The sequence below is a fragment of the Polistes canadensis genome, unplaced genomic scaffold, assembly GCF_001313835.1.
Source record: "Polistes canadensis isolate GaletaPanama2010 unplaced genomic scaffold, ASM131383v1 scaffold_12, whole genome shotgun sequence".
Classification (NCBI taxonomy): Eukaryota; Metazoa; Arthropoda; class Insecta; order Hymenoptera; family Vespidae; genus Polistes; species Polistes canadensis.
Genome location: NW_014569559.1, coordinates 182,999 through 198,030, shown reverse-complemented (window position 1 = coordinate 198,030; position 15,032 = coordinate 182,999). Strand labels below are relative to the sequence as shown.

Sequence of the window (15,032 nt, the reverse complement as noted above, 5' to 3'; positions counted from 1 at the left end):
AAAACAATGATTCTTCGTCAACGTCGTTATCGTTTCCATTTAGAACGCATTCCAGCTTCGAAGTATATTTCCAAAAAGTTTGATCGAAAGCACGTCGGACGATGACTGGCGTAACCCCCCCCCCCCTCCCCCACGTCATCGAATCGATTTAGGGTGACGCTTAAAAAACGAGACGTAACAAGCGAGGGTAAAAGTGTCGGGAAGGACTTTGGATATTCTTTCGCGTTGTCTTTTTCTTTCGCTGTTGCTGCTTCTTCTTTTCCTCCCCCCGAGGTAAAAATATCGATGCGCGAGCGATAGTCGATATTACATATAAATACCTGTATAACCTTTCGCACAAAAGACGCGGAGCACGAAATTGAATTCCTTTTGCTCTCGGCATCCTCGTGTCTCCGAGAAACGGCCATCTTGAAATTCCGTGGTATCGCAATATCCAGCAACGTCGTGACCTCGTATTGTGGAGGAGCATGGAGGAGCGTGTATAATGTTCTCTCCGTCTATCTCTCTCCTTTTTAAATATATAAAGTAGATACCTATCAAGCACCTATCAAGTATCCTTAGTCGTTGAACGCGTAAACTTAACTCGGGATCTCGTTCTTTCAAATGCAATTTTACACATTGAGTACTCAGCGAGCCGGTATCGATGTCTATGCAAAATCCGTTGAATTTGGTGTAAATTATCCCCGCTTAAAGCGTTCCTTTTTCGCGCGTGCTCTGCATAGACGCAAGCATATAAATCCTTAAGCACCGAGCAAAAGACAATCTTGTCGTGTTCTCGGAACGTTACGGCCACAAAATTGCATTGTTACCACGCCTCGGCACCTTTTCTCGTTTTCGTTGCATAAAAGAAAGAAAGGACGAAACGGGTGCGTTGCTTCGCTTGAAATTAAAAGGAGCAGAAGACAATAAGGTAGGAAAATGCAACGATCAAGCATGAAATTGAAAACAGCATTGATCCGAGTCCCGCCTATTAGTTGAGAAAAAAAAAAAACAAATAATGAGAGTGAGTGGAAGAGTTTTATAATCGTAAAATAAATAAGTCGCATACGCGAACGTTCTCGCATTTTCACGTTCATGCCGAGGTTGAGAAAGTGAGTGGGGAAAAGCCTGTTTCCTCTAAGGGAAACATATCGATCGAGGCTGACGTTCGACTCGGGAGAGAGGTTTCTTTGGTGCGCGATCGGCGGCGATCCTTCGAGGTGGATGACGAGACAGGTTTCGTTGGAAGAAGGGCGGTCGCGTCTTGGTTTTGTTTGAATAGAAAGTTATCTTCATTCCACTCGAGGCAGCGAGGCCGATGAAATTTGGCGGCGCGCAAGCTTTAGAGACGAGACGTACAATCTCTATACAGCCAAGCCTCTATACGTTCGAACATCTTATGCGGAGACCACAATCGAGCCTTGGCTATTCGTGCATCGTTGTGCCGAATGCGCGTTCATGCGGAAGGTACTTAAGATAAATTCTCTTTAGATAAACGGATCGCGGTGCTCTCGTGGCCGCGTTACGCGACACGGCGGTCCTCCTTTGTCATCGCGCGAATAAATTTCTCTCATGGATATTTGTTCACGTGTGTCAAGTCAAATCTTTCTCCTAGCAAGGAAAATCCTTATCTTCGAAGTATCGACTGATTATGACGGAAGCGAGCGCGCGATGGAAAGGGGAAGAGTTCGCGGCCGAGATTCGACCCTTTCGAAAGGAACAATAATGGAAACGGAGAAATGGACCCGCAACAGCGGTAGCGATGCTTCTACCGAGAATCCCTCCAGGCACGTTCGACTATTAACCTCCCTGAGATTCGGAAACACTCGGCGAACGAAACCACCGTCTCTACTTGTAACCCCTTCTAGGATGTCTCAACGAGACTTCCAACCGGCATAGTAGCGTCTATATAAGACCGAATTCGAGCCCGAACCAGACAAACATAGTTTCCAACCTATTTTCCTTTTACCCTATTCTCTAGTTTTTTATTTGATTTTTCCCTTTTATTCCGTTCGCCGATCGATAGATTTGGACTTGGTTTCTTCTCTCAATGAGTCGTCGTGCTGCATGGCGTATCGCAATATCGAGGTCACTCTCTCGATCGAAAGTTCTTTCCTGCGGAATTTCGGAGAGAGTATTCGCCCCGAGAGGAAGAAGAAGGGGTCGCGCGTGCCCAGCGGACAGTTTGAAAAACGACACGGCGCGATACGCGTTACTCGAGCGCTGTAGCGGGAAATGAGACACGGAGGGGAGTCTACCTATGGAAAGGGTTGCTTTAACGTACGGTCAAAGAGATAAGGGAGAGATCCATACATAGATATTTATTATTACGACGGCGAGGGATCGTTATTCAAGGCCGTATGCCGGCCACTCACTCAGTCACGAGTAGGATATAAAAACGTATAAACGATCGCAGCCTGCATAATTCGGCTAACGTTCTGCCTTTCTTTTTCTCTTTTCTTTTCCTTTCTTTTTTTCTTTTCTTTTCCCTATTATTTCATTTCCGTCATTCTCTTTCTACTGCTACAAGAAAATTCATTTTTATCGTCTTCATTCTTTCCGACTGCTTATTGTTTGATTAAACGAAGCAAGAGACAAGAGTCTTTCCAAAGTAAGGAAGAAACGAACAAACCGAATGGAAATGAAAGAGAAGGAAAAAAATGATCATAAAGCATAGATAGTAGTACTTTGTTCGTAAGGCTCATCCTTGGGTAAAGCTAAAGAGAAAGAAAAGGACGGAACTAGGAAGGTAGAGACGCTTAAGAGAATATTTCTACGGCTTGTGCTGGCAAGCTATTGCCAATACCTATAATTCAGTCTTAGCGTATTATGATCGTACCCGGTAGAAACGAAGATGCATGCCGTACGTAACGTCGATTGTCGAGGTTCCTTCTCTTTGTTTCTTTCTATCTCTCTCTCTCTCTCTCTCTCTCTCTCCCTTGGTATAGTTGTGCCGTTTTGCGGAAGCTGGTGCTATTCGGATGGAAGCAGCAGCACGTTTCGACGTCGCATTCCTACGTAACGGTGCTGCGCGTCTTGGTGCTGCGCGTCTTGGTGCTGCGCGTTCGCGCATTCATGTGTGTGCAAAGTTCTCCGAGTTGGAATTTACTGCGTGCTTACGCGAATGATGGTGCACCTGGTCGCGGATACTAAGGGCGCGAGTTGGAACGAGAACGTAAGAGAAACGTAAACGAATGAGGACGAACGAGTTTGTACGAGAAGGAGAAATCTAAAGGGGGAGAAGAAACTCGTAGCTTCCCCACGGTGTAACTTGGTTAACGGCAAACACGAACAATTTGCTATAATAATTGGATAACTGATAATAGTGGCAATTTGATCGAGACTAAACGGATCTCTCGTGGGTCGCCGCTACCCCTGCGTTATCTTGATTATCGTTATTGTCCGTACTCATTAAGTGGCCTCAACCGATGGTTCGCTCTAGCAGACCTCTCCATTATTTCCAGAAATATCTCGGTCGACCAAAATCATCGCGAAAGAATCTCTTAACGGGTAAACTTTGAAAACCGAATTGCGCATATTCGAAAATATACGTCTTGCCAATCGCGATAGAAAAGGATTCGATTTTAGTTCCTAATATGGAAAAGAAATTCAAGAAGTAAAAGTAGAAGTAAAGGAACGGATAGATCGAGTTTCCCATTTGAAGACTCGCGGAGCGTACTCGATTATCGTTGCGAAAGCGATAACAGAAGTTGGGAAGGATCGTGCGTTTCTTCGCTACGATACTGACCTTTTTATCTTTCTTTTTTTCTTATAATAGTGGTAGTAGAAACAAGTAGTGGTAGTAGTAGCACTGGAAGAAGTAGTAACAGTGCAATGCGAAGAGAGCGCGGGGAAACGCGTTACCAAAGTTCTTGGAGTTCTTGGAGGTAGTGGTTTTGGGGCTGATTGATTCCCTACACCGAAATGGGGATAACGATGGAAAGTGAAGAAAGTGGGTGGGAAGGAAGGAAGGAAGGAAGGAAGGAAGGAAGGAAGGAAGGAAGGAAGGAAGGAAGGGGTTAAAAGGCACATAGCAAAGACGGCAACAGAGAGTGGAAGCAGAATCAAGACTACACGGATTGCCCGCGGAGAATCGTTGACTTCATCGAGAACAACGATTCGATTGATTTATCGTAACTGACGTTAATTAATCGGAGACGACGTCTGTGCATTCGAGCTCCCAACGGTACTTCTCAATTCGATGAGAGCTTGGGAGACTGCAAAGTGGCTTTCTTGGCTTTCAAATCTTACGGATTTCACGATAATCGTTAAGAATTGGTGAAAATTCGATGAGGGTTTCGTGCCCTTTCAAATATTAATTGATACGAAACAGATTCTTCGGGAAGGTTGTCGTTTTCATAGGTCGGTCTAGGAAGAAAATCAAAGCTCGTTGTTTGAAAGCTTTGAAATAAAGCTAAGACTTTTAGCATCATTGGGAATAAACTTTTAATATGGTACTTCGAAGAGCATACTGAATAGAAATAAATGAAAAAATAGCGATTGGAGGAACTAGAAGGAGTAGAGTCGCGCAAGTATCGCGAACGTCAGTCGTCGTCAGGTAGAAAGTAGATATAGATTGTTCCTGTTCGTCCGGCGATTCACCTGGCGCACGCGCCGAGTGCACCCGCCGAGTGCACCCGCCGCCGAGTGCTCCCGCCCTTTCGCTTCCATCCCTCGGTGCGCATGGTTCCTCCCTTTCCCCCTCACGGAGACTACTCTCTGTACCTCCTGCCCCGTGTCCCCAAGGAAAAGAGAGCGAGAAGGAGGGAGGGGGGAGTCGGGTTTTGGGTTTGAGCTCGGTCGACGCTCGAGCCGTGCTTCAGTCGGCCGGCAAGCTCGCGTGCCGAGCCTTCGCGACTTGTTCTTCCCTTCGAGAGGTACCCCTCTCGGCAACCCTTACGGCAACCCTTACGGCAACCCTCACGGATAATCTTCTGTTTGCGGCCTCGATCGAATTCTGCCACCCTACGCACGCTATGGATCGATCTACAAGGGAGGACGATATCGGAAAGCATTCCGCGCTGAGAACTTGACTTTCTTTTTCCAAAATAACGCCCGGAGAACGAGTTGCTCTCGTAATCCTGTGCGATGACGACGACGACGACGACGAATATTATATTTTCGGATAATACGGAGTAACGAGAGTGAAAGGTGTGAAGTGAATTACTTATTCGAGTGGTTTGGCTGGCCATCTATCGATCATCCGAGAGATTCGTCCTATGTTTGAGAAAACTTTTGTGGACATTCGTGGGTTTGTCGCGTCGAGTGAATGCCACCTCTTACCTTGGGACGATAAAAAACGGACGCATCTTGTTGCTGGAAATAAATCTTTGTGCTCGAACAGGGGGAGAGTGGGGGAGGAAGAAATATAAGTTTTGCGAGCGCGAGATCGATATACGCGAGGCGGTGTTGTGCCGAAATAACCTTGTCGCATCGAGTTTCCGAAAAAACGATCAACGATCGCGTGCGTGCGTGCGTGCGTGCGTGCGTGCGTTCGTTCGTTCGTTTTCCCTGCTGCGTCGACGAAGAATATGATCGGTGAAAGAAGAGAAAAGAAGAGAACGCGTGACTCGAGCCGGGGCCCAAACGAGGGATCTTCCGCTCTTGTTAATCAAAGGGCAGCGCCTTTGCGAGATGAACAAAGAAATGACAAGGCCGACAGGTAAATATTGCTTGGCACCCGATCCTATCGCTGTTCGAAGCTCCCCCTTTTTTTTTCTCGCCAAATAACTGTTACGCGACGATCGATTTTAGATAAAAAAAAAAAAGAAAAAAAATGACATTTCCACTCTGCACGCGACTTCTTTATTTTTCTTCTCAAGATCGATGTTTCTCAAGACGGATCGGAAAGTTAAAGATATTTACTCGGAAGTTGAGTTTCTCGAAGAAATCAACGATGGGAAAAGTAATAGGACGAGAAGTTGGAGAGAAAGGTAATCTGCCTCGGAGATGTTCTCGATCTTTATTTGTTCTTTTCTTTTGGTTGAATCTGCCGTAAAGTGGGAGTTATCGATCGAGAACTCGTGCCAATGTAGATTCGCGCATCTTTTCGCGTTCTTATGTTTGTCACCTCGAAAGCGTTTCTTTCGTGTTTAGCCACGTATCGTGTATCATAGGTAAATATTTGGGACGGAGATCCACGCCAGAAGATTAGCAAGAGCGATCGCAAGATCGGTTTGATATCTTGTTACGCGATTGCTCGTTTCAACAAAACGTCCGAAGAAGAAGTATCGCATCGCGTATTTACCTTCTACTTACATACTTACACTTTAGAAACTTTATGAGAATCCAAACACGCGCTGTCCGATTCGTACGATCGTTTTATTTTGACGCGTCTAACTTTGCATTCGCGTATTTGAGAATTGTCTCGTGATTTACGTACTGGTAAAATCACGCGATACGTTGCTTATGACGTCGTTCGAATCTTTGTCGAAGATAAAACGTAATTAGCACAGGGGAATCATTTTGTTTTCATTATCGATCACCTACGATAATCGCATTCATCGTTTTCATCGAAATCTCGATGAAACGTTAGTAAGCTCGGCTATCTACCGGTAATTCCGTGCTTTGGCTGTGTCTTAATCGCAGGAAAGTTTACCCCGAAGCTCACACCTGCTGCTTAAGTTCTCGCGATCTCAAGAGAATCGATTGCCACGGTATATTCCTCTCTCTTTCCTCGGCGTTGTAACGATGACGGCAAAGATAAAGTCCTGATTGGTCTGGAAACTTTGAAGGGAACTGTAATGAAGCTCATTGGAAATTACTCGTGGTGGGCTCGTTATCTATGATCGTACGAATGCTTGACTCGCGAGTTTCCGACGATTTAAAAGGAGCTATTGTTGCGAACGGTGTTGATAAATGTTAATTAACGGTGTTCCCTGCTTCTCGCGTTGCTATCGAACGATACGAATTATGGAGTAACAAGTTTATTCGAATCACGAAATAGTTTTCGACACTTTTCAATGTTAGTCTTTATTCTCTTAGAATTCGCGTATCTAGGAAAAGGAAAGCGAGAATAAGATGACGCTTTATTTGCGACAAGTAGTAATATCGGCGTTTCCTCGGACTGTACCGCTTTCTTATCCGATGGATAATTAATTACTCGGCTTCCGTCACTTCTCTTTTCCTTCTTTCTCCTTTTCATTTTCCGTGTGTGTCCTAGCAAAGGTACTCTCTACCTCTCTTTCTGCGTTGTCGACTACTCGACAGAATCCTTTGTCCATTGAAATAGGTTGGTTCGCTGCGTCGTCGTTATGAAAGACTCGCGAACAGCCACGATTAACGGTGCTACGATTATTTCAACGCTCGAAGGAACAAAAGAATTAACGACGTTTGTTTTCAACGTATTATAATAGTGTTACTTTCTTTCTTTCTAGCAGCTATTTCTTGCCGATATATGTTAAATCACTTTTTTGCGCTCTTTAGTAGCTTCGTGAAACAAACTTTGAATTCGCGTCTATTTTCATTTTATATTTGTTTTTATCATTTGCCCGAATATATATATATATATATATATATGCGTTTGGTCGTTGCTACGAAAATACGATGATGATAGCGAGTTGTCGAAAAAACGTAAAGTCAATAATTTCATCTCTTCTTGCATTTTACTTCACTCTTTTAATCTCCCATTGCGTCATTCTTTCGGGATTCTCATTAGCTCGCTTTTTCTAGCTTTTTATCTTTGTCGAAAAAGTGCTCTGCTAGGGAGAACCGGCACAAGCCTTCATTCGTACTACGCGTACTTTTCATATCTACTTTTTTTTTTGTCCTTTCATTCGACATTCGACCGACGAATGAAAGGAACATTCATATGCGCATATTATTTTATAATTTTAATATCCGCCCCCCCCCCCCAGAGACCAGACCTTCTCGGTTCTGTTATAATTTATTACACGTCAATAGTATGCAATGTATACACGGTTATACCTGTTTTTTACGTCATAGTCTTGCCACAAGAGAAAGAAGTAATAACTTAGACTATGCAACAATTCGCTTTGATCGATTTTTGACCTATTTAATTAGCCGTTTATTTTGTTTGTTATTTTGAGGAAAAAATTTGTCAAGAAAAATGTTTATTTCGTAGGAATACCGTTAGCTGTTACCCCGTTTCGGAGATATTAGCATCGACGGTTCGACTGTTTTCCAAGAAACGAAGTAGGTCATTGTGCCGGTGGCTCTTCCAAGAATTTATGTAGGTCAGTGGTATCCATAGGCTCATAGTACCGAGACACTTTTTTTACGTCTATCGCGACTCGTTGAAGCTATACCGATTCCGGGAATTTCCATAGATGTGTGTGGCGGTATGTATGAGCAAAGAACAGCTGTGTTTAGAAGAATGATGTAGTAAGGGTATTTAAATAAACATACACACGGTTTTCTCCGCTAGAATGAACAAGAAAACGCAACTTACGTAACTTACTTATGTAAACGTTTTCGTGCTACCTTTTAAAAAATAACGCGTCAGTATGAACGTTTATTTAGAAACTACATACATACATAGATTTGTAATGACGACAAATCAATCGATATCGTAACCATGGGTTCATTGTCCCTGCCTAGAGGTCTTAGATTTCTGGTCTTTCTCCATTTCTCTTCTCTCCCACTCCATCTTTACCTACTACGTTTACGGATGGGAAGTTTCCGACACGATTTCGTGGAATTATCCAGGCTAAGAAACAGGAACTGCGTTAATACTCCAAGAGTAGGGTACTTGTTAACGGCAACTCGTAACTTTGGATGATTACTCAGAGCTGTAATTGGACTGCCCGAAATCTTCGGACGGCGTGTAGTGTAACTCGACTTACGAGTACAACGGACATCGTCGTCTGAATTACATTTAAACGTGTTGCTCGGCAATAGTTTCCTATCGCTATTCCATCTTCATCGCTCTAATTTCCTTCGATTCATAAGAATCAAACGAAAGATCGTATTTTTTCTACATTATTTTTTCAATCTCTTACGTTAAGTATTCTTTTTTCTTTCGCAAGGAGAGTTCCATCGATAATGCGCGTGTGAAACTTTGTTTAAACTCGGCTTAATCCGATATCTTCCGATTGACTTTTTCGAATCGAGTTTCGTCAGGACGGAGAAGGAAATACCGAGCAAGTATTTATAGAGTCACGTATAAAACAATAAAACTTTAACTAGGTAGGAAACGATGAAAGAAAAAATCATGCGGTAATGGAAACTTTCCTAACAGTTTTGTTTCCCTTTGAAAGATTCTCATTCTCTCGTAGTCCTTCCTCCATTGTACACACGCGAAGCGTGGTGTTTGTTCTACGTTTAGGAGGAAACGCAATTGAAGGTACATTTAAGGTAAATACCTTACTCCTCCCGCAGCGCAGCACCTCGAAGCGGCCGCAGCTATCAGAGGAATCCGTGCACTTTCAATTAAAGTGACGCAGTCCCGCAGCATTAAGAGCGCTCGAGGCTACCGACCTGTTATAGCTTCAATTAAGGGTCAGAAGATGCGGAGGGAAGGAGGGAGAGAGAGAACGTTTACTGGCTTTTGCGCTTACTTTAAGGCTCCTCGAAAGGAACACGGGCCACGTCCACCATGAGCACACTACGACGACGACAAAGACGTCAACGATGAGGTACGGTTGCCGAGGAGGAAAAAAAGGGAGCATCTAAAAGCTCGACAAAGTTTCATTTAAAAAGCTAATTAACTTATCCAATTACCATCCTACTCTCGTCGGCGTCCTACTACGGTGAATAAGGACGATGACGAAAAGGAAGAGATAGTAGTTACATCGAAAAGAGACGGCGAACCTTCTAGAAGCTATCGGTTAAAACTGCTCTCGGTGGAATGTCACCCTCTTTATCTCGGGAAGATGGCGGATAAACGAAAGGACCTGCCATTTTAAAGGAAGCTAAAAGAAGCTAAGAAAAGAAGGAAGGAGGAGGGGGGCTGGACGAGAAGGCATCGAGAAAATCAATTTGGCCGCAATTGCACGACCTTTTTTTACGATCTTTTAAGTTTAGTGTTATATTCCGAACGAATAGAACTTCCTTAAAGTCGCTAAGGATCTTTTTATCCTTTTTTCTTTCTAAATACTGTATCTTGGTCTTTTTCGGCAAAAAGAGATACGCGTTTTTCCACAAAAGAGACGTGGTGTAAATACCCTACGCGAAATCGAACGAAACGAGTTTATCCTTGTATACGTGTACGCGCATTTAAGCTTCCTCTATTATTTCATCGTAATTAATTCTACCACGTTGTCCGAATGCGGGTGATGGATTCACCTGCGTACACGTTCCACGTACATGCTCCACGTACACGCTCCACGTACACACGCTCCACGTACACACGCTCTACCCTACACCTATTTAATATACATACATCTACATATTTACTCGATGTATATTTATACGTAGGAGAGAAATTTTTCTAACTCACAGCTTTTGTATTTACGTGTATCGCTCAAATAATAGTGGCGTAAACTGACGCACTGCCAGGATTTGTGGAATACGTATCCACATGTGAGAAAATATCGTGTTTGCTCTACCTGATCAAATAGAAGGACGTATATACCTATTGCACGGACTACCGTCACCTTTATGAAGACTAACACACCGAGAAAGGGTGTGCGAAACTTCCTCCGTGTGCCTGTATCCCTGGTACCCCGAGATCGGCCAAAACCTAGGTCCTACATTTTCCATCAGCCCCCTTACGTAGGATGGCTCCTGTACCCGCGTCGTTGCGCCATTAACCTTTTGGTCCAAGACCCGAATATTCCAACCCGACACTTTGACCCGGCCGCGTCGATATTTTCCTACAGCATCGTTTTTACCGAGCACCGAATTCATTCTTTTTCCTTTGATTCCAACATTTTTTTGTTTTCATCTCACCTCCGTCTTTTCATCTTTACCAAGGATTTATTCGTTCTTTCCCTTTTGCAAGGTTGCAGCAATCATCTCTTGGAAAATATGCTTATAATGCGCTTCCCTTTTCGCGAACGATTAGTACGCCCGAACGCACGGACACATCTTTGACCCTGGAGGCTTCGCAAACCTGCTTTTCATGATTTCCCCTTGCACCGCCGTCCCACCCTATTATCCTTCTCTTATTCCTTATTTTATCGTTCTTTCACCTTCTCTTTCTCTCGTGTAAATTCGCTCGAATGTCACTGCAGCAGCAAAGTACTCTCCTTAAAGCGAGATCGCTTTGTTATCTCGCGATTACGCGCTCCGTTGCATTTGCATTAATTGCCACAGGTGCGCGCGCACGTTCCAAGCGAAGATGCTCTCTCTCTCCCTCTCTGCTTTTTAGGTTCTATGCCTTCTGGAGATGACGTTCTTAACAGCGTACCGAAGGATTAGGTATATAATCCCTTATATTTTCCGCCTTTTACGAAATCTCCTTACTCTTTCCCCACCCCCCCCCCCCCCCCCCCCCCCCGTCTCTCACTCTCTTGAAAATCTCTTTTATAGGCCTTGGAAATCTTTGCGTTTGCTCCCTTCCATTCGAACCAATCGATTCTCTCCTTGCCTTTTCTCGATACACTACGAAGGTAAATAAAAAAGTTTGCTATTTTATATCAGATTGCGTTTAAAATCAAAGCAAATGAAAAAATACGGCGTGGGAACGGTCGCGCATTTGGGATTTACGAAACGTTTCTCTATGTCAGCGAATACGAATAGAGGATGTCAAGCAGTAACAGTGACAAATACATAGCCTTCTTCTACGCGTAATTTCTTTCCTCTCATCTTGATCACGCGAACCCTTTGTATATAGGTGTACTTTGCGTCTAGATCTCGTGGCATTTAACTCGCATGGCTCCCTTTTCTCTCTTTTCGGTTCCGGAGAAAGGAAGGAAGGAAAAAATTGACAACGTCTAGCGAAAGAGTGTATATAAGAGAAACACGGAGAGAAGAAGAGCGTAGTCACGGAGGCTGCAGATTTATGCTTGTGCTTCATTAAGTTCAGACGACGACGGCAACGATGACGACGACGACGACGACAACGACAACGCTTTGTTTCTCTCGTTTGCCAGAGACGCTGTGACTCTTGTTAGAAATCCAAAGCTTCTAGGAATTGAATGAAATGTGATAAAATGGAAGCAGCTAGGATAGCTCGTGACACAAATAGATGTCGTATTCTAACGTTACTTTTACTTCGCTACTATCTTTATTCGAGATAGTCTTGACATTTGTAGCAGGATCCAACAATTTAACTAAGATCCTTAGATTTTCTGCTATAGACAGACTCGCGATCGATCGTCTATATTTCAATAATAATATTATTCGTGTCAGCATTAGAGATAGAATCTTGTTGAACATTGTATGCACGGACGCGCTGTGATAGGTTAGAGCGAAATCAGTGTCGAATCTTCAAAATCTCGTTCGACACAAGATCGTGTGTATCGTGTGTATCGTAAGATCCCGAGACGTTACTTACAAGAGCGAATACAGAAACAAGATCGAGAGGCGAGGGGAAAGGTATTCTCTCATCCACGCACACGACAACCACCCCTCGTGCGAAAGATGCTTTGCACGCGCACGTTTTCGCGTAAACCTTATAAACGTTTACCCGTGTTGGAGTGGATTTGCGTGTTCTCCCTCGTTTTTTGCCTTGGTATATGATCTAACCCGGCTTTCTCGGAGATAGCATGCAGTTTTCTTCATTCCACCGGCGCGTCGTAAAATCATAGATCGTGTCTTTGCCTGGAAAGATTACGTTAATGCGATTTACAGAAGAAAATTGACAAAAGACCGTGGCCGTATCTTTGCCTTTTCAGAGAAACGATGTTGTTTCGCGCTTAACGAATTTTCCCACGATTATTTTCCGACGCTTCTCAAATTTGTTTCCGCTTTAGCAGACCTATGTGTAATACTTGAGTAGGATAGAAGAGCGAACGAGGATAAAGTCATTAAAGAAACACGCTCGTAACGTTCGTTCGACGTAGCTTCGTTTCGTTAACACTTTACGTAAAAGACGTGCACAGTGCATGCGTGTACGTTAGGGAGAGGGGGAGAGAGACGAGTTCGATCGTGGATTTCTCTCTCTCTCTCTCTCTCTCTCTCTCTCTCTCTCTCTCTCTCTCTCTCTCTCTCTCTCGTTTGCCTAGCAGTCTTCTAATTACATCGAAGACTTGAAAACCGTCGATGAAAGGGTGGAAAGGGACAGAGGTCGATGGAACGGGGAGAAAGCCGACGGAGAACACGTCGAGCTAGCAGAAAAGATGGACGGGCACGCGTCTCGCCAACTTGAAGACTTAATAAAGGCTTTCCTGTTACAAACGCCTCGAGGAAGGATAGAAGGGCGAAGAGGAGCTTCGGACGTGGTTGTTTAATGTATCGACTTCCTTTCGACTCGTACTAGGCAAAGGATGTATAAATACATTTGTTTCTTTTACGAGCCAAGTATATGATAAAAGCTTGAGTTACCCCATGCCACGAGATTGCAATGAGGTTCGCGTGTTCGACTAATAGAATTAGCAAAGACGAATTTCTGACCTCTTTGAAATTATGACCGGATGTTTGAAACTTTTCCATTGTAACTGGGATCACCGATCGTGTAACGATATTAGCGTATTTATTAAAAGCGGGCCGGCATTGTCGTTTAATGGAAATAAAACTGCAGTTAATTCTTATCACGTCGCTCATTGTATCGGATTGCGCTTTCGCGTATTGCGTTCTCGCGTATTGCGTTCTCGCGTATTGCGTTCTCGAGTTGTCACGGATTTCACAGTTCGTGTCCCAAGCGAGCAGGAGCGCATTTCATTCGGGTCAGTTTGCAGCCCTCGTTGCAGTCCCCGTTGCAGGACAACCTCGATAGGTTTCGACGCTTTTTTGTCTTCCCTCTCGTTCTCTTTTTCTTTTTTTCTCTTTCGAATGGCACAAAATGGAGGATTGAGCGCAAACAAGTATTTATTAGGACTTTTTGTCTTTAGGCGTATTATATAACACAGTGTCAACCGTGTTTCGCTATCGAAAACGAAACGAGGACCGATGTTTTCTCTCTCCCCTTTTTTACTCTATATATAGACGCGACTTGTTTATTCTCCGCGTTAGCAATGAACAAAGGAAGACACGGAACGAAGAGATAACTTTGGAAATCCGTGAAACTCAACGGCAAGGAGCGATCGTGAAAGGAAATAAAGAGAAACTAGCGAAGGAAAGGGCTGCGACTCGCTCGGAATATATTTCGTGCTTGTCTATTGCTCCTCAAGACGAACGTCGCGTCTCAAGGAGGAGCGACCTTTTTCTAATCTCGAGAGAAACGTGGTAGAGAGTGCATCGGCTAAAAAGAGACAGGGGCGAAAAAGTGTAAGAAAGAGAGAACGACCGAGCGAACGGCAGGCAGGCAGGCAGCCTTTGCTACCGATAGAAACGCTGCTGCTGGGGGCTGGTGCTGCTGCTGGGAGGGAGACAGAGCACCGAACAAAAAGAAAGACGAAGAAAAATTTCACAAAAGTTACTTTTCCGCCTTCCTCCTTCTTCGTACGATTGCACCGAACCCCCTCCCCCGCTCGAGAACAGAAGGAGATATTTTATTCAGGAGTCTCGTATGAGAAGCAGCCTCTACCTACGGATGCAACTTTATTATTTAGCCGAGGATCTCTCTTGTACCGGCGGTGAAGCATATCTACCGCGAATCCACGATCCTCGAGAATGTTTAAAAGAGGGAACAAAATTCTACGATCTCCCGGATGAGATCGCCATTATCCTAATAGCTGAGACATTATTTACGAAAGTTGTTTCTGAATATTGCAAAATGTTATCTCGGTGACGCAAAAGAAAGAAAATTGTGCTTTCAAACTATTCAGCATAATATTTCGAATGCGTATATAAACGTTAGGAAAGCGAGTTAAAATGAAACTCTCGAACATCTTCGATTCGTAAAACTTGCGAACAACTTTTATTTTTGTCCTTTGCCTATGCGAGTCTCTACTTTTCTTACGATACTACATTATATTACACGTAGTGCACGAACGCAAGAAAGCGATTTTAACATTCGCCAAAGAGGCAACGATCAACGAACAACGATCAACGAACAACGATCTTACCTATCGATCGATCTTTTCCAAAGTACTCGTAATTCTTACGGG

The 15,032-nt window shown here is 43.9% G+C and overlaps 1 protein-coding gene across 2 annotated transcripts in view; it reads left to right on the top strand.

Moving 5' to 3' along the window:
• Window positions 1-4,783: 4,783 nt before the first annotated feature.
• LOC106793193 (agrin-like) overlaps window positions 4,784-15,032 on the top strand; it is a 154,200-nt gene continuing 143,951 nt past the window's right edge. For both annotated transcript variants that reach the window (XM_014759910.1, XM_014759909.1), the window contains exon 1: window positions 4,784-5,641. The gene's annotated coding sequence lies outside the window, so the exon portion shown is untranslated. The remainder of the gene's footprint in view (window positions 5,642-15,032) is intronic.